Source organism: Oncorhynchus keta, unplaced genomic scaffold, assembly GCF_023373465.1.
Source record: "Oncorhynchus keta strain PuntledgeMale-10-30-2019 unplaced genomic scaffold, Oket_V2 Un_contig_1222_pilon_pilon, whole genome shotgun sequence".
Classification (NCBI taxonomy): Eukaryota; Metazoa; Chordata; class Actinopteri; order Salmoniformes; family Salmonidae; genus Oncorhynchus; species Oncorhynchus keta.
The window spans coordinates 60239-78976 of NW_026277801.1; the positions used below are offsets into that span (position 1 = coordinate 60239).

General features: G+C 46.5%; 1 pseudogene; it reads left to right on the forward strand.

Moving 5' to 3' along the window:
• LOC127917817 (copine-4-like) overlaps positions 1–18738 on the forward strand; it is a 79272-nt pseudogene that overhangs the window by 59237 nt on the left and 1297 nt on the right.

Consider the following 18738-nt stretch of genomic DNA (forward strand, 5'->3'; position numbering starts at 1 on the left):
TGTGTCAGAGTGAGAGGTGTAAAGGGAAGGTGGGATGGTGTGTGTGTCAGAGTGAGAGGTGTAAAGGAAGGTGGGATGGTGTATGTGTCAGAGTGAGGGAGAGGTGTAAAGGGAAGGTGGGATGGTGTGTGTGTCAGAGTGAGAGGTGTAAATGGAAGGTGGGATGGTGTATGTGTCAGAGTGAGAGGTGTAAAGGGAAGGTGGGATGGTGTGTGTGTCAGAGGGAGGGAGAGGTGTAAAGGGAAGGTGGGATGGTGTGTGTGTCAGAGGGAGGGAGAGGTGTAAAGGGAAGGTGGGATGGTGTGTGTGTCAGAGGGAGGGAGAGGTGTAAAGGGAAGGTGGGATGGTGTGTGTGTCAGAGTGAGAGGTGTAAAGGGAAGGTGGGATGGTGTATGTGTCAGAGTGAGGGAGAGGTGTAAAGGGAAGGTGGGATGGTGTGTGTGTTAGAGGGAGAGGTGTAAAGGGAAGGTGGGATGGTGTATATGTCAGAGTGAGGGAGAGGTGTAAAGGGAAGGTGGGATGGTGTGTGTGTCAGAGGGAGAGGTGTAAAGGGAAGGTGGGATGGTGTGTGTGTCAGAGTGAGAGGTGTAAAGGGAAGGTGGGATGGTGTGTGTGTCAGAGTGAGAGGTGTAAAGGGAAGGTGGGATGGTGTATGTGTCAGAGTGAGAGGTGTAAAGGGAAGGTGGGATAGTGTATGTGTGAGAGTGAGAGTGTAAAGGGAAGGTGGGATGGTGTATGTGTCAGAGTGAGAGGTGTAAAGGGAAGGTGGGATGGTGTATGTGTCAGAGTGAGAGGTGTAAAGGGAAGGTGGGATAGTGTATGTGTCAGAGTCAGAGGTGTAAAGGAAGGTGGGATGGTGTATGTGTCAGAGTGAGAGGTGTAAAGGGAAGGTGGGATGGTCTATGTGTCAGAGTGAGAGGTGTAAAGGGAAGGTGGGATGGTGTGTGTGTCAGAGTGAGAGGTGTAAAGGGAAGGTGGGATGGTGTGTGTCAGAGGGAGAGGTGTAAAGGGAAGGTGGGATGGTGTATGTGTCAGAGTGAGAGGTGTAAAGGGAAGGTGGGATGGTGTATGTGTCAGAGTGAGAGGTGTAAAGGGAAGGTGGGATGGTGTGTGTGTCAGAGTGAGAGGTGTAAAGGAAGGTGGGATGGTGTGTGTGTCAGAGTGAGAGGTGTAAAGGGAAGGTGGGATGGTGTATGTGTCAGAGTGAGAGGTGTAAAGGGAAGGTGGGATGGTGTGTGTCAGAGTGAGGGAGAGGTGTAAAGGGAAGGTGGGATGGTGTATGTGTCAGAGTGAGAGGTGTAAAGGGAAGGTGGGATGGTGTGTGTGTCAGAGTGAGAGGTGTAAAGGGAAGGTGGGATGGTGTGTGTGTCAGAGTGAGAGGTGTAAAGGGAAGGTGGGATGGTGTGTGTGTCAGAGTGAGAGGTGTAAAGGGAAGGTGGGATGGTGTATGTGTCAGAGTGAGAGGTGTAAAGGGAAGGTGGGATGGTGTGTGTGTCAGAGTGAGAGGTGTAAAGGGAAGGTGGGATGGTGTGTGTGTCAGAGTGAGAGGTGTAAAGGGAAGGTGGGATGGTGTGTGTCAGAGTGATAGGTGTAAAGGGAAGGTGGGATGGTGTGTGTGTCAGAGTGAGAGGTGTAAAGGGAAGGTGGGATGGTGTATGTGTCAGAGTGAGAGGTGTAAAGGGAAGGTGGGATGGTGTATGTGTCAGAGTGAGAGGTGTAAAGGGAAGGTGGGATGGTGTGTGTGTCAGAGTGATAGGTGTAAAGGAAGGTGGGATGGTGTATGTGTCAGAGTGAGAGGTGTAAATGGAAGGTGGGATGGTGTATGTGTCAGAGTGAGAGGTGTAAAGGGAAGGTGGGATGGTGTATGTGTCAGAGTGAGGGAGAGGTGTAAAGGGAAGGTGCATACATTTGAGGTAATTGGAGTCAAACTCCCTTTGATTACCACTTGTCTTCCCAGGTAGCTATTGATTTCACCGCCTCGAACGGGGATCCTCACAACAGCTGCTCTCTACACTACATCCATCCATACCAGCCTAACGAGTACCTCAAAGCTCTGGTCGCTGTAGGGGAGATCTGCCAGGATTACGACAGGTGAGGCCAATCGTTAACAGCTATTATATCAAATGTTGTGCAATGACTGTTGCTCGTGACTTCAATGTTGATTCCTCCTCTCCTGAAAAAAACTTTTCAAAGTTTGTGTGTGAAAGTTTCCTCTAGTTGGAGGTAAACCCAGGCCCTGCATGTCCCCAGGTACCCTCATTTGTTGACTTCTGTGATCGAAAAAGTATTGGTTTTATGCATGTGAACATCAGAAGCCTCCTCCCTAAGTTTGTTTTACTCACTGCTTTAGCACACTCTGCTAACCCTGATGTCCTTGCCGTGTCTGAATCCTGGCTCAGGAAGGCCACCAAAAATTCAGAGATTTCCATACCCAACTATAACATCTTCCGTCAAGATAGAACTGCCAAAGGGGCGGAGTCGCAGTCTACTGCAGAGATAGCCTGCAAAGTAATGTCATACTTTCCAGGTCCATACCCAAACAGTTCGAACTACTAATTTTGAAAATTACTCTCTCCAGAAACAAGTCTCTCACTGTTGCCGCCTGCTACCGACCCCGTCAGCTCCCAGCTGTGCCCTGGACACCATTTGTGAATTGATCGCCCCCATCTAGCTTCAGAGTTTGTTCTGTTAGGTGACCTAAACTGGGATATGCTTAACACCCCGGCAGTCCTACAATCTAAGCTAGATGCCCTCAATCTCACTCAAATCATCAAGGAACCCACCAGGTACAACCCTAACTCTGTAAACAAGGGCACCCTCATAGACGTCATCCTGACCAACTGGCCCTCCAAATATACCTCCGCTGTCTTCAACCAGGATCTCAGCGATCACTGCCTCATCGCCTGTATCCGCCACGGAGCCGCAGTCAAACGACCACCCCTCATCACTGTCAAACGCTCCCTAAAACACTTCTGTGAGCAGGCCTTTCTAATCGACCTGGCCCGTGTATCCTGGAAGGACTTTGACCTCATCCCGTCAGTTGAGGATGCCTGGTCATTCTTTAAAAGTAACTTCCTCACCATTTTAGATAAGCATGCTCCGGTCAAAAAATGCAGAACCAAGAACAGATACAGCCCTTGGTTCACTCCAGACCTGACTGCCCTCGACCAGCACAAAAACATCCTGTGGCAGACTGCAATAGCATCGAATAGCCCCCGTGATATGCAACTGTTCAGGGAAGTCAGGAACCAATACACGCAGTCAGTCAGGAAAGCTAAGGCCAGCTTCTTCAGGCAGAAGTTTGCATCCTGTAGCTCCAACTCCAAAAAGTTCTGGGACACTGTGAAGTCCATGGAGAACAAGAGCACCTCCTCCCAGCTGCCCACTGCACTGAGGCTAGGAAACACGGTCTCCACCGATAAATCCATGATTATCGAAAACTTCAATAGGCACTTCTCAACGGCTGGCCATGCCTTCCGCCTGGCTACTCCAACCTCGGCCAACAGCTCCACCCCCCGTAGTTCCTCACCCAAGCCTCTCCAGGTTCTCCTTTACCCAAATCCAGATAGCAGATGTTCTGAAAGAGCTGCAAAACCTGGACCCGTACAAATCAGCTGGGCTTGACAATCTGGACCCGCTATTTCTGAAACTATCTGCCGCCATTGTCGCAACCCCTATTACCAGCCTGTTCAACCTCTATTTCATATCGTCTGAGATCCCCAAGAATTGAAAGCTGCCGCAGTCATCCCCCTCTTCAAAGGGGGAGACACCTGGACCCAAACTGCTATAGACCTATATCCATCCTGCCCTGCCTATCTAAGGTCTTCGAAAGCCAAGTCAACAAACAGGTCACTGACCATCTCGAATCCCACCGTACCTTCTCCGCTGTGCAATCTGGTTTCCGAGCCGGTCACGGGTGCACCTCAGCCACACTCAAGGTACTAAATGATATCATAACCGCCATCGATAAAAGACAGTACTGTGCAGCTGTCTTCATCGACCTCGCCAAGGCTTTCGACTCTGTCAATCACCATATTCTTATCGGCAGACTCAACAGCCTCGGTTTTTCGGATGACTGCCTTGCCTGGTTCACCAATTACTTTGCAGACAGAGTTCAGTGTGTCAAATCGGAGGGCATGCTGTCCGGTCCTCTGGCAGTCTCTATGGGGGTGCCACAGGGTTCAATTCTCGGGCCGACTCTTTTCTCTGTATATATCAATGATGTTGCTCTTGCTGCGGGCGATTCCCTGATCCACCTCTACGCAGACGACACCATTCTATATACTTTCGGCCCGTCATTGGACACTGTGCTATCAAACCTCCAAACGAGCTTCAATGCCATACAGCACTCCTTCCGTGGCCTCCAACTGCTCTTAAACGCGAGTAAAACCAAATGCATGCTTTTCAACCGATCGCTGCCTGCACCCGCATGCCCGACTAGCATCACCACCACCCTGGATGGTTCCGACCTTGAATATGTGGACATCTATAAGTACCTAGGTGTCTGGCTAGACTGCAAACTCTCCTTCCAGACTCACATCAAACATCTCCAATCAAAAATCAAATCAAGAGTCGGCTTTCTATTCCGCAACAAAGCCTCCTTCACTCACGCTGCCAAGCTTACCCTAGTAAAACTGACTATCCTACCGATCCTCGACTTCGGCGATGTCATCTACAAAATGGCTTCCAACACTCTACTCAGCAAACTGGATGCAGTCTATCACAGTGCCATCCGTTTTGTCACTAAAGCACCTTATACCACCCACCACTGCGACTTGTATGCTCTAGTCGGCTGGCCCTCACTACATATTCGTCGCCAGACCCACTGGCTCCAGGTCATCTACAAGTCCATGCTAGGTAAAGCTCCGCCTTATCTCAGTTCACTGGTCACGATGGCAACACCCATCCGTAGCACGCGCTCCAGCAGGTGTATCTCACTGATCATCCCTAAAGCCAACACCTCATTTGGCCGCCTTTCGTTCCAGTACTCTGCTGCCTGTGACTGGAACGAATTGTAAAATCGCTGAAGTTGGAGACTTTTATCTCCCTCACCAACTTCAAACATCAGCTATCCGAGCAGCTAACCGATCGCTGCAGCTGTACATAGTCTATAGGTAAATAGCTCACCCATTTTCACCTACCTCATTCCCATACTGTTTTTATACTGTTTTTATTTATTTACTTTTCTGCTGTTTTGCACACCAATATCTCTACCTGTACATGACCATCTGATCATTTATCACTCCAGTGTTAATCTGCAAAATTGTATTATTCGCCTACCTCCTCATGCCTTTGCACACATTGTATATAGACTGCCCATTTTTTCTACTGTGTTATTGACTTGCTAATTGTTTACCCCATGTGTAACTCTGTGTTGTCTGTTCACACTGCTATGCTTTATCTTGGCCAGGTCGCAGTTGCAAATGAGAACTTGTTCTCAACTAGCCTACCTGGTTAAATAAAGGTGAAATAAAAATAAATAAATAAATAGTTGTCCAGTGACTCAGAGGTTATGTAAATGAGAAGTCATTCAGAGCCCATGGTAGTCCTGGGTCACCAGCAGAATGGACTTGTTTACGGGCATGTGTTTCAGATAACAATCCCTGGCTCAGAATCCAGTGTGCCATCGCTCAAATTCTAATCCCTCTTTTGTTTTCTATCCCTGCATGCATGTCAATCCAGTGACAAAATGTTCCCAGCGTTTGGCTTCGGCGCTCAGATTCCGCCCGACTTCAAGGTAATTTACAACCATATTTTTCATAGAGTTGGGCTATGGCTCAGCCTCAGCAGGGTGTTGTAATCACTCCTGTGACAAGATGAGATGAGTTGAGACTCTGGCTCTGCTCTCCTGCTTCTGTAGTGATTACGACACCCGGCTGGCCCCCGCTGGCCCCCGCTGGCCCCCGCTGGTCTCTGTTCTGTCACACAGAATGGGCCGGTCCAACACAGGGTTCTCTACTGCTGGATTGACTCTCTGAATCACTGAACTGCCCAGCAGGAAATACTGGCCATTCTTCCTGGGTGACTGGTGCTACCCTGGCTGACACATGATGCTGCCTCTGGTCCAGAGAGGAGGGGAGGGGGGTACCATGGCACGCAATTATGCTCATTATCCAACCCACATAAATGCATCAGTCGACTTTTACATTTGATTGTGTGATTGATTGCTTCTGGCCAACTCTGTGTTAGTGTGTGTGTGTGTGTGTGTGTGTGTGTGTGTGTGTGTGTGTGTGTGTGTGTGTGTGTGTGTGTGTGTGTGTGCGTGTGCGTGTGTGTGTGTTCCTTTGCCTCACTGTTCCATGATGATCAATAGTCCATATTTTTCATCTTCCTCCAGGTTTCTCACGATTTTGCAGTGAATTTTAATGAGGAAAACCCAGAATGTGCAGGTAGGTGCTTTGCCTCAAACAGATTAGAGGTTCACCCTGGCTTTGAAATCAGACTGTCAAAATGCTTTATTTCAAATGCTCATCACCAGCTCTGGGGTGGGTTGTTACCTTAAATTTGCAAAATTGGGGTCAATTTCCTCTTGCACTGAATAACTATTAAATATTAAAAGCATAAATTTATCTTTAATAACACATTAACCAGATAATAAAACCACATTTATCACGTTCTCTCTTCATGCCAGCCCAAACACTTTGTAGGGATGCATCAAAAAAACGTTTTAACAGTGAGTCTACAGTTTGTTCAGAATCTAAACGGCTTCAGGAAAATGTTGAACAGCCAAAGGTGACCTGCATAATGTCCCACAGACAGGCCTGGATGAAGCCGCTGTCATCGCACACCACAGGAGATCAACGTACGTCAATCAACCTGGTGGCAGCCAGCCTTCCTTTCTTCACATTAAAGTAGACTGTTAATGCTAAATACCCTGACTGCCCCACAGGGACATCATGTCTGGAGGAGAGAGGCCAGGTCTGTGCTGTAGTCAGATAATGAGCCCCGAGGGTTAGAACTACCGCACAGACACCGGGGTGGGTAACGGTTAGAGAGGTGAGCCAGCAACCGCAGCGTTTACTGTGAACAGTGAGGCTGTACCAGCTTTATTTGACTGTTTTACTGTCAACAGTGAGGCTGTACCAGCTTTATTTGACTGTTTTACTGTGAACAATGAGGCTGTACCAGCTTTATTTGACTGTTTTACTGTGAACACTGAGGCTGTACCAGCTTTATTTGACTGTTTTACTGTGAACAGTGAGGCTGTACCAGCTTTATTTGACTGTTTTACTGTGAACAGTGAGGCTGTACCAGCTTTATTTGACTGTTTTACTGTGAACAGTGAGGCTGTATCAGCTTTATTTGACTGTTTTACTGTGAACAGTGAGGCTGTATCAGCTTTATTTGACTGTTTTACTGTGAACAGTGAGGCTGTACCAGCTTCATTTGACTGTTTTACTGTGGACAGTGAGGCTGTACCAGCTTTATTTGACTGTTTTACTGTGAACACTGACGCTGTACCAGCTTTATTTGACTGTTTTACTGTGAACAGTGAGGCTGTACCAGCTTTATTTGACTGTTTTACTGTGAACAGTGAGGCTGTACCAGCTTTATATGACTGTTTTACTGTGAACAGTGAGGCTGTACCAGCTTTATTTGACTGTTTTACTGTGAACACTGAGGCTGTACCAGCTTTATTTGACTGTTTTACTGTGAACAGTGAGGCTGTATCAGCTTTATTTGACTGTTTTACTGTGAACAGTGAGGCTGTACCAGCTTCATTTGACTGTTTTACTGTGGACAGTGAGGCTGTACCAGCTTTATTTGACTGTTTTACTGTGAACAGTGAGGCTGTACCAGCTTTATATGACTGTTTTACTGTGAACACTGAGGCTGTACCAGCTTTATTTGACTGTTTTACTGTGAACACTGAGGCTGTACCAGCTTTATTTGACTGTTTTACTGTGAACAGTGAGGCTGTATCAGCTTTATTTGACTGTTTTACTGTGAACAGTGAGGCTGTACCAGCTTCATTTGACTGTTTTACTGTGAACAGTGAGGCTGTACCAGCTTTATTTGACTGTTTTACTGTGAACAGTGAGGCTGTACCAGCTTTATTTGACTGTTTTACTGTGAACAGTGAGGCTGTACCAGCTTTATTTGACTGTTTTACTGTGAACAGTGAGGCTGTACCAGCTTTATTTGACTGTTTTACTGTGAACAGTGAGGCTGTACCAGCTTTATTTGACTGTTTTACTGTGAACAGTGAGGCTGTACCAGCTTAATCTGACTGCTTTAACAATGGCCTAGTAGTAGGCTACTGTGGCTATTTGATTGTAATGTAAACTATATATACAATAGTATGTGGACATCCTTTCAAATGAGTGGATTCGGCTATTTCCGCCACACCCGTTGTTGACAGGTGTAAAAAAGCTAGCACACAGCCATGCAATCTCCATAGACAAACATTGACAGTAGAATGGCCTTACTGAAAAGCTAGGTGACTTTCAACATGGCACCGTCATAGGATTCCACCTTTCCAACAAGTCAGTTCTTCACATTTCTGCCCTGCTACAGCAGCCCCGGTAAGGGATGTTATTGTGAAGTGGACACATCTAAGAGCAACAACATGTCAGCCTCGAAGTGGTAGGCTACACAAGCTTACAGAACAGACCGCTGGGTGCTGGAAGCGCTTAGCACGTAAAAATGATCTGTCCTCGGTTGCAACACTACTACTGAGTTCCAAACTGCCTCTGGAAGCAACATCAGTATAAGAACTCTTCGTCCATGGCTGAGCAGCCGCACACAAGCCTAATATCACTATGCGCAATTGTTGCAGGAATTAAATTGCTCTATGTTTTAACACCCAATTAAAATTAAACACTCTGTCAATTCATAAGGATTTGTAAGACCCTTATTCTATAATAATGGACAGTGCCCAGTCTTAAAGTCAATCAGCAGAGTTTATTCACGAGAGTACTGAACACGATACAGTTTACCACAGGTTATAAACTGAAAATGACGTCATTAGTTCCAGTACCAACCCGTCTCTTCTCCCACCCTGGTACAAAGGCAGTATCTCAAGCCTTCCCAAATCGTCTCCCTACCAATTTAATATAATTTATGACCCAGCCAAGGTCTTCTTGTGTAGATAAGCATTCTAGCCAGTCTGAAGATATAGTTCATTCATTTCTACCAAGGAACAGACAGTCATTGTTCTAATTATTGATTATATTTACATACATTATATTCAGTACTAGGATTAAGAAAGAAAATTCATACATATACAGTAACATAATAGTATTCTGATTAGTACATATACAGTAACATAATAGTATTCTGATTGAAATGTATACATAATTAGTCATTATTGATAAAAATTCCCTTAACAGCAATGCCAAGTGTCGGCTGAGTTGTGTAAAGCTCGTTGCCATTGGACTTGGTGCAGTGGAAACCCGTTCTCTGGAGTGATGAATCTTCACCATCTGGCAGTCCGAATGAATAATGGTCTGGGTTAGGGCTGTGGCAGTCACAACATTTCGTCAGCCGGTAATTGTCAAGCATTGTTCCAATTGACCGTTAATTAACATAAAAACATTTAACCTCTTGGCTTCCACACAGCTTACAAGCTGCTGATGCAGACCTTTGGAACATCTACATTTAAAAAGTCTAATGAATCCATTATGTATTTTAGACAGGTCTAAAGAAACATGATATGAAGAAAATGTAGTCTATTTCAGAACAACAGAGTAGCATACTCTGAGTTGTCCTTATGTTAGGTCCTGATCTGGCTATGCCATATGGCTGTGGGACACACTAGGTAATTTAGCATACACGATCTGGTTAGAATTCCATGGCATTATTATATAGTATGAGGAATACAATTGAACAAAGCTGAATGAAATAGAAAGGATATTTCCTCCCATTGATTTGAGGAAGTGCGCACATGTGGCTATTCTGTATTGAGTGGTTGACATAGAAATAGGTACTCCTATATGCTTAATTTAGAGTTATTAATGTAACTTTAGTTGTTCTACAAACGTTGGGCTATATGTTTTGGTTTTTAGTACATTGTAAGGCTGCATGATGAGACTCTAATGATGATTTCAAAAAGTTGCTTGAAAGGCATGAGCTCTGCTTTGTTTTTTTGTGTAGGCTGTTCAAATCAAATCACATTTATTTATATAGCCCTTCGTACATCAGCTGATATCTCAAAGTGCTGTACAGAAACCCAGCCTAAAACCCCAAACAGCAAGCAATGCAGGTGTTGAAGCAAGTTGGCTCCCTAGAAAGGCCAAAATCCAGGAAGAAACCTAGAGAGGAACCAGGCTATGAGGGGTGGCCAGTCCTCTTCTGGCTGTGCCAGGTGGAGACTATAACACAACATGACCAAGATGTTCAAATGTTCATAAATGACCAGTATGGTCAAATAATAGGTCTGGGACAGGTAGCACGTCCGGTGAACAGGTCAGGATTCCATAGCCGCAGGCAGAACAGTTGAAACTGGAGCAGCAGAAAGAGATAAAGAGAGAATTAGAGAGAGCATACTTAAATTCACACAGGACACCGGATAAGACAGGAGAAGTACTCCAGATATAACAAACTGACCCTAGCCCCCGACACATAAACTACTGCAGCATAAATACTGGATGCTGAGACAGGAGGCGTCACGAGACACTGTGGCCTCATCTGATGATACCCCGGACAGGGCAAAAAAGGACGGATATAACCCCACCCACTTTGCCAAAGCACAGCCCCCACACCACGAGAGGGATATCTTCAACCACCAACTTACCATCCTGAGACAAGGCCGACTATAGCCCGCAAAGATCTCCACCACGGCACAACCAAAGCGGGGCGCCAACCCAGACAGGAGATCACATCAGTGACCCAACCCACTCAAGTGACGCACCCCTCCTAGGGACGGCATGAAAGAGCATCAGTAAGCCAGTGACTCAGCCCCTGCAATAGGGTTAGAGGCAGAGAATCCCAGTGGAAAGAGGGGAACCGGCCAGGCAGAGACAGCAAGGGCGGTTCGTTGCTCCAGAGCCTTTCCGTTCACCTTCACACTCCTGGGCCAGACTACACTCAATCATATGACCCCCTGAAGAGATGAGTCTTTAATAAAGACTTAAAGGTTGAGACCGAGTCTGCGTCTCTCACATGGGTAGGCAGACCATTCCATAAAAATGGAGCTCTATAGGAGAAAGCCCTGCCTCCAGCTGTTTGCTTAGAAATTCTAGGGACAATTAGGCGGCCTGCTTCTTTTGACCGTAGCGTACGTGTAGGTATGTACGGCAGGACCAAATCAGAGAGATAGGTAGGAGCAAGTCCATGTAATGCTTTGTAGGTTAGCAGTAAAACCTTGAAATCAGCCCTTGCCTTGACAGGAAGCCAGTGTAGGGAGGCTAGCACTGGAGTAATATGATAAATTTTTTTGTTCTACACGCTTCATTTAGTCTCTCATTCAGAATTTGACAAGCACTTGATAATGCCTCAACTTCCCGGCGGCATCCCCTTTGTGTGGCCCTAATGCACCCTAAAGAAACTCCATTCCTTTGCGGCCAGTGGCTGTTGTTCCCTACTCCCTGAGTGCTGCTGCTCCAAAGCACCTCTCACTCACATGTCTCTCGTGATCGGGTCTTTCTCACAGGCTACAAGTGAAGACAGACACTTTCGGGACACAACTGCGCGCGTCCTTATCCAATTCCGAGGTGCATATTGAAGATATTAGAAGAACTGTCAACATTTACTTTTCAGCCTACAAGATGAATAGGCCTAACCAACAGCAAAAGAACTAACCTATGTCAATCTACTATCCCCCATAGTACAAAAGTTGACCTATTCTGTGCAAGAAATAAATATTCCAAACATAGTCTGGAACAGTTGTGGGATGATAGACCCCAAATTTAATACAACCACTAGCATCCCCCAAAAAAACGTTTTTACGCAAATGAGGCTGACGCAACAGATTAGAACGTTTAACTTCAAATGTGATACACTATTATGCTATTCCTTCACATTATAAGCGCAGCAATGCGCACACATAGGCTATATGCACGAATGCTCCATTAGTGGAAAACACCATAATCAAAAGTGGCCACAAATGTGATTTGGCTTGTAATGCTTTTATTATAAAGGTGCATTTCTTTTGTGAAAATGATCCTCCCCAAACGTGAAACTAACACACTTCATGTGTATGCCAGTCAGACTCTACACCCCTTGTAAAGAGGATTAATTTTAGGAAGTTATTTGGCCACTTTATTTTTCTATGGGATTGAGGTCAGGGCTTTGTGATGGCCACTCCAATACCTTGACTTTGTTGTCCTTAAGCCATTTTGCCACAACTTTGAAGTATGCTTGGGGTCATTGTCCATTTGGATGACCCATTTGCGACCAAGCTTTAACTTCCTGACTGATATCTTGAGATGTTGCTTCAATATATCCACATCATTTTCCTGCCTCATGATGCCATCTATTTTGTGAAGTGCACCAGTCCCTCCTGCAGCAAAGCACCCCCACAACATGATGCTGCCCTCCCGGCTTCACGGTTGGGATAGTGTTCTTCGGCTTGCAAGCATTCCCCTTTTTCCTCCAAACATAACAATGGTCATTATGGCCAAACAGTTCTATTTTTGTTTCATCAGACCAGAGGACATTTCTCCAAAAAGTAGGATTTTGTCCCCATGTGCAGTTGCAAACCATAGTCTGGCGTTTTTATGGCGGTCTTGGAGCAGTGGCTTCTTCCTTGCTGAGCGGCCTTTCAGGTTACGTCAATACAAGGACTTGTTTTACTGTGGATATAGATACTTTGTACCTGTTTCCTCCAGCATCTTCACAAGGTCCTTTGCTGTTGTTCTGCACACAGCCCTAACACTTTTCACACACTGTAAAAGAATAGACTATAAGAATAGCTTTTATTTTTTCAGCTTTTCAGCTCATCCTCCACTTTCTACCTTGTATTCGTGTCACTCTATCATCTTGCTTGTTTTGATTGGCAGCTGCCCTGGATGGATGGAGAGGAGCCAGACAGGTTCTGATCCAGTTCAGAGATTCTTCCCAGGAATAGATCAGTCTCAGTACTCCTCTGTCAGGCAAGCTTCCAGCCCACCTCCCAAGGCAGAGGGCATAGCTTGCAGTTTTTCATGCAAGAAAACTGACTCTCGTACAGATGCTGTTAGATGTGGACACACACCAATGCGCGCACACACACACGCTCAGTCAAAAACTGTCTTCCTTTGTGCCTGTACAAATGATTGATATTGATATCTGTTTGAAGGTGAACTTTGCATTACTGTGGGTAGAGGGAGTGGCAAGCTGAGACTGCCTGTGTGTGTACGTACCGGTGCTTGTGTAAGATACACTATATATACAAAAGTATGGACACCCCTTCAATTTAGTGGATTCGGCTATTTCAGCCACACCTGTTGCTGACAGGAGTATAAAATCAAGCACACAGTCATACAAAACATTGGCAGTTTCCTGTTTCAGCATGACAATGAGATGTTCGACAAGTAGGTGTCCACATCCACATTGCAGTATAGTGGTCAGTAATCAGACCTCCAGATGTCTGTAGTATATGTGATCGATCTCCAGATGTCTGTAGTATAGTGGTCAGTAATCAGACCTCCAGATGTCTGTAGTATAGTGGTCAGTGATCAGACCTCCAGATGTCTGCAGTATAGTGGTCAGTAATCAGACCTCCAGATGTCTGCAGTATAGTGGTCAGTGATCAGATCTCCAGATGTCTGCAGTATAGTGGTCAGTAATCAGACCTCCAGATGTCTGCAGTATAGTGGTCAGTGATCAGACCTCCAGATGTCTGCTGGCAGTAATCAGACCTCCAGATGTCTGCAGTATAGTGGTCAGTGATCAGATCTCCAGATGTCTGCAGTATAGTGGGCAGTAATCAGACCTCCAGATGTCTGCAGACAGTAATCAGACCTCCAGATGTCTGCAGTATAGTGGTCAGTAATCAGTCCAGATGTCTGTAGTATAGTGGTCAGTGATCAGATCTCCAGATGTCTGCAGTATAGTGGTCAGTAATCAGTCCAGATGTCTGCAGTATAATGGTCAGTAATCTTCAGATGTCTGCAGTATAGTGGTCAGTAATCAGACCTCCAGATGTCTGTAGTATAGTGGTCAGTGATCAGATCTCCAGATGTCTGCAGTATAGTGGTCAGTAATCAGACCTCCAGATGTCTGCAGTATAGTGGTCAGTGATCAGATCTCCAGATGTCTGCAGTATAGTGGTCAGTAATCAGACCTCCAGATGTCTGCAGTATAGTGGTCAGTGATCAGACCTCCAGATGTCTGTATAGTGGTCAGTAATCAGACCTCCAGAGTATAGTGGTCAGTAATCAGACTCTCCAGATGTCTGCAGTATAGTGGTCAGTAATCAGATCCAGATGTCTGACAGTAATTAGACCTCCAGATGTCTGCAGTATAGTGGGCAGTAATCAGACCTCCAGATGTCTGCAGTATAGTCCAGTAATCAGACCTCCAGATGTCTGCAGTATAGTGGTCAGTAATCAGACCTCCAGATGTCTGTAGTATAGTGGTCAGTGATCAGATCTCCAGATGTCTGCAGTATAGTGGTCAGTAATCAGACCTCCAGATGTCTGCAGTATAATGGTGGACCTTCAGATGTCTGCAGTATAGTGGTCAGTAATCAGACCTCCAGATGTCTAGTGGTCAGTGATCAGATCTCCAGATGTCTCAGTAATCAGACCTCCAGATGTCTGCAGTATAGTGGTCAGTGATCAGATCTCCAGATGTCTGCAGTATAGTGGTCAGTAATCAGACCTCCAGATGTCTGCAGTATAGTGGCAGTGATCAGACCTCCAGATGTCTGCAGTATATCAGTAATCAGACCTCCAGATGTCTGCAGTATAGTATAAGTCCAGATGTCTGCAGTATAGTGGTCAGTAATCAGACCTCCAGATGTCTGCAGTATAGTGGTCAGTAATTAGACCTCCAGATGTCTGCAGTATAGTGGGCAGTAATCAGACCTCCAGATGTCTGCAGTATAGTGGTCAGTAATCAGACCTCCAGATGTCTGCAGTATAGTGGTCAGTAATCAGACCTCCAGATGTCTGCAGTATAGTGGTCAGTGATCAGATCTCCAGATGTCTGCAGTATAGTGGTCAGTAATCAGACCTCCAGATGTCTGCAGTATAGTGGTCAGTAATCAGACCTCCAGATGTCTACAGTATAGTGGTCAGTAATCAGACCTCCAGATGTCTGCAGTATAGTGATCAGTGATCAGATCTCCAGATGTCTGCAGTATAGTGGTCAGTAATCAGACCTCCAGATGTCTTAATGTTGCTGCTCTACACCTCTCCTCACACTCTCATCCCCTCAGGAGAGCCTCTCACTGATGAAATGAAATCTCTCTCTCTCTGTGTGTGGACCCACTCCAATTCACATACCCACTCCAATTAAATTTGCATACCACCCCAACAGATCCACAGATGACGTAACCTCTATTGCATTCCACACTGCCCTCTCCCATGTGAGAACACAGTTCATTGACTACAGCTCAGCGTTCAACACCATAGTGCCCACAAATCTCATCACTAAGCTCAGGACCCTTTGACTGAACACTACTGTCTGAAACTGAATCCTGGACTTCCTGACAGGCCGCCCCCAGGTGGTGAGGGTAGGCACAAACACGACCGCCACTCTCACCTCAACAAGGGCTCACTTAGGAGTGTGTGCTTAGTCTCCTCCTGTACTCCCTGTTCAACCACGACTGCCTGGCTGCTCACGACTCCATCATTATGTTTGCTGATGACACGACCCGATGAGACACCCTATAGGGAGGAGGTCAGTGACCTGGCAGTGTGGTGTTCAGGACAACAACCTCTCCTCAATGTCAGCAAGACAAAGGAGCCAATTGTGGATGACAGGAAACAGAGGGCAGAGCACATCCCCATCCACATCGATAGGGCTGTAGTGGAGCGGGTCAAGAGCTTTAAGCTCCTGGGTGTCCACATCACTAAGGAATTAGCATAGCCCACACACACCAACAAAGTCATGAAGAAGGCACAACTCTTCCCCTTCTACAGCTGCACCAATGAGAGCGTCTTTACTGGCTGCATCACCACTTGGTATCCGACCGCAAGGCGCTTCATAGGATAGTGTGTACGTGCCCAGTACATCACTGGTGCTGAGCTCCCTGCTATCCAGGACCTCTATACCAGGTGGTGTCAGAGGAAGACTCCAGCCACCAAAGTCATATACTGTTCTCCCTGCTTCTGCACAGAAAGCTGTACTGAAGTCTGGAACTAACAGGACCCGGCACACAGCTTTTACCCCCACTATCTGCACTAACTCTTTTGACTCATTACAGACACTGCTGCTACTGTTTATTATCTACCCTGTTGCCTAGTCACTTTACTCCTACCTATATCTACATATGGAACTCCATTACCTCGTACCCTGGACATGGATTCAGTACTGCTACCCCGTGTATATCGCCAAGTTATCCTTACTCATTGTGGATTTATTCCACTTGTTATAATTTGTTAAAATGTTTCTCTCTACATTTCTGGAAAGCATTTCACTGGTAGTCTACACTAGCTGTGAGGGTGTGTGTAATGTGTATAATGTAATAATGTGTAATGTGTGTAATGTAATGTGTGTGTGTGTGTGTGTGTGTGAGTGTGTGAGTGTGTGAGTGAGTGAGTGAGTGAGTGAGTGAATGAGAAATGGAGTAAGAAAAGTGAGTGAGTGAGTGAGTGTGTGTGAGTGTGTGAGTGTGTGTGAGTGTGTGAGTGTGAAGTGAGTGAGTGAGTGAGTGAGTGAGTGAGTGAGTGAGTGAGTGAGTGAGTGAGTGAGTGAGTGAGTGAGTGAGTGCGTGAGGTTGTGATGGAGGGGTTGTTAATTATAAGTGAAGTTCTCCACAGATGTTTGTGTGTGACCTCAAATGCCCACTCAATCAGTAAATAGCATTACTTCTGCTGCTCAGCCGAATGGGAGGCCACTCATGTGGTGATCCATGTGGTGGTGAGAAAGAGATAAATACAAGTCAATGCAGCTGTGAAGGTAACTAACTATTCACAGAGTGACTGCTTCCCCTCAAAGTGAAAAATATCCTGGAATATCATGGGTCTCAGTACTCCACAACGATACCTTCAAACCTGTGTGCATTGCTGTTGGTCGTGTGTCCCCAAATACCCAGAGTTCTCCAGAATTACATGACTGTGAGTGTTACTGTGTGTGTGTTATTCTGTGTTTTCCAACATATGTCTATGGGTGTGCAGGTATCCAAGGGTGGTGGAGGCCTATCAGACATGCCTTCCTAAGCTTCAGCTCTACGGCCCCACCAACATCGCCCCCATCATCCAGAAAGTAGCCAGCTCCGCTTCACAGGAAATGCACACCAAGGAGGCCATGGTAAGCTAGCTGTCAGTTGTCCTCCTCTCCTTGGAACCAATCGATTGGGAGCATAGCTTGAACCTAGATTGAGCTTAAATCATGTATTGATGTCAATGGGAGACTTCCGCAGCGTTTTAGGGTTATGCTCAACATGTATTTCCAACACACCCCACATACATTACTCTCTCACGTTTCTCCCCAGTCATTGCCTTCCTTTATCTCTGCAGCAGTACTTCATTCTGCTCATCCTAACGGACGGAGTGATCACAGACATGGCAGACACCCGCGAGGCCATAGTCCAAGCCCCACTTGCCCATGTCCATCATCATTGTAGGTGTGGGAAGTGCTGACTTCAGTGACATGCAGATGCTGGATGGAGATGATGGAATCCTTCGCTCGCCCAAGGGAGCCCTGTCTACGAGACATCGTCCAGTTCGTCCCCTTCCGCAACTTCAAACATGTGAGTCTTTACTGGAACGAGGAGGGTTACCTGAGGAACTAGGAGGGTTACCCGAGGAGCTGGGAGGGTTACCGAGGAACTGGGAGGGTTACCCCAGGAACTAGGGGGTTCCCTGAGGAACTGGAAGGGTTACCAGAGGGACTGGGAGGGTTACCTGAGGAAATGTGAGGGTTACCTGAGGAACTGGGAGGGTTACCTGCAGAACTAGGGGTTCCCTGAGGAACTGGAAGGGTTACCAGAGGGACTGGGAGGGTTACCTGAGGAACTAGGAGGGTTACCTGAGGAACTAGGAGGGTTACCCGAGGAACTGGGAGGGTTACCCGAGGAACTGGGAGGGTTACCTGAGGAAATGTGAGGGATTACCTGAGGAACTAGGAGGGTTACCTGAGGAACTAGGAGGGTTACCTGAGGAACTAGGAGGGTTACCTGAGGAACTGGAACCTGAGGGTTACCTGAGGAACTGGGTTACCTGAGGAACTAGGAGGGTTACCTGAGGAACTAGGATACCGAGGAACTGGGAGTGTTACCTGAGGAACTGGGAGGGTTACCTGAGGAACTAGGGGGTTCCCTGAGGAACTGGAAAGGGTTACCAGAGGACTGGGAGTGTTACCTGAGGAACTAGGAGTGTTACCTGAGGAACTAGGAGGGTTACCCGAGGAACTGGGAGGGTTACCCGAGGAACTGGGAGGTTACCTGAGGAACTAGGAGGGTTACCTGAGGAACTTAGGAGGGCTACCTGAGGAACTGGGAGGTTACCTGAGGAACTAGGAGGGTTACCTGAGGAACTGGGAGGGTTACCTGTGGAACTGGGAGTGTTACCCGAGGAACTGGGAGGGTTACCTGAGGAAATGAGGTTACCTGAGGAACTAGGAACCTGAGGAACTAGAGGGTTACCTGAGGAACTGGGAGGGTTACCTGAGGAACTAGGAGGGTTACCTGAGGAACTAGGAGGGGTT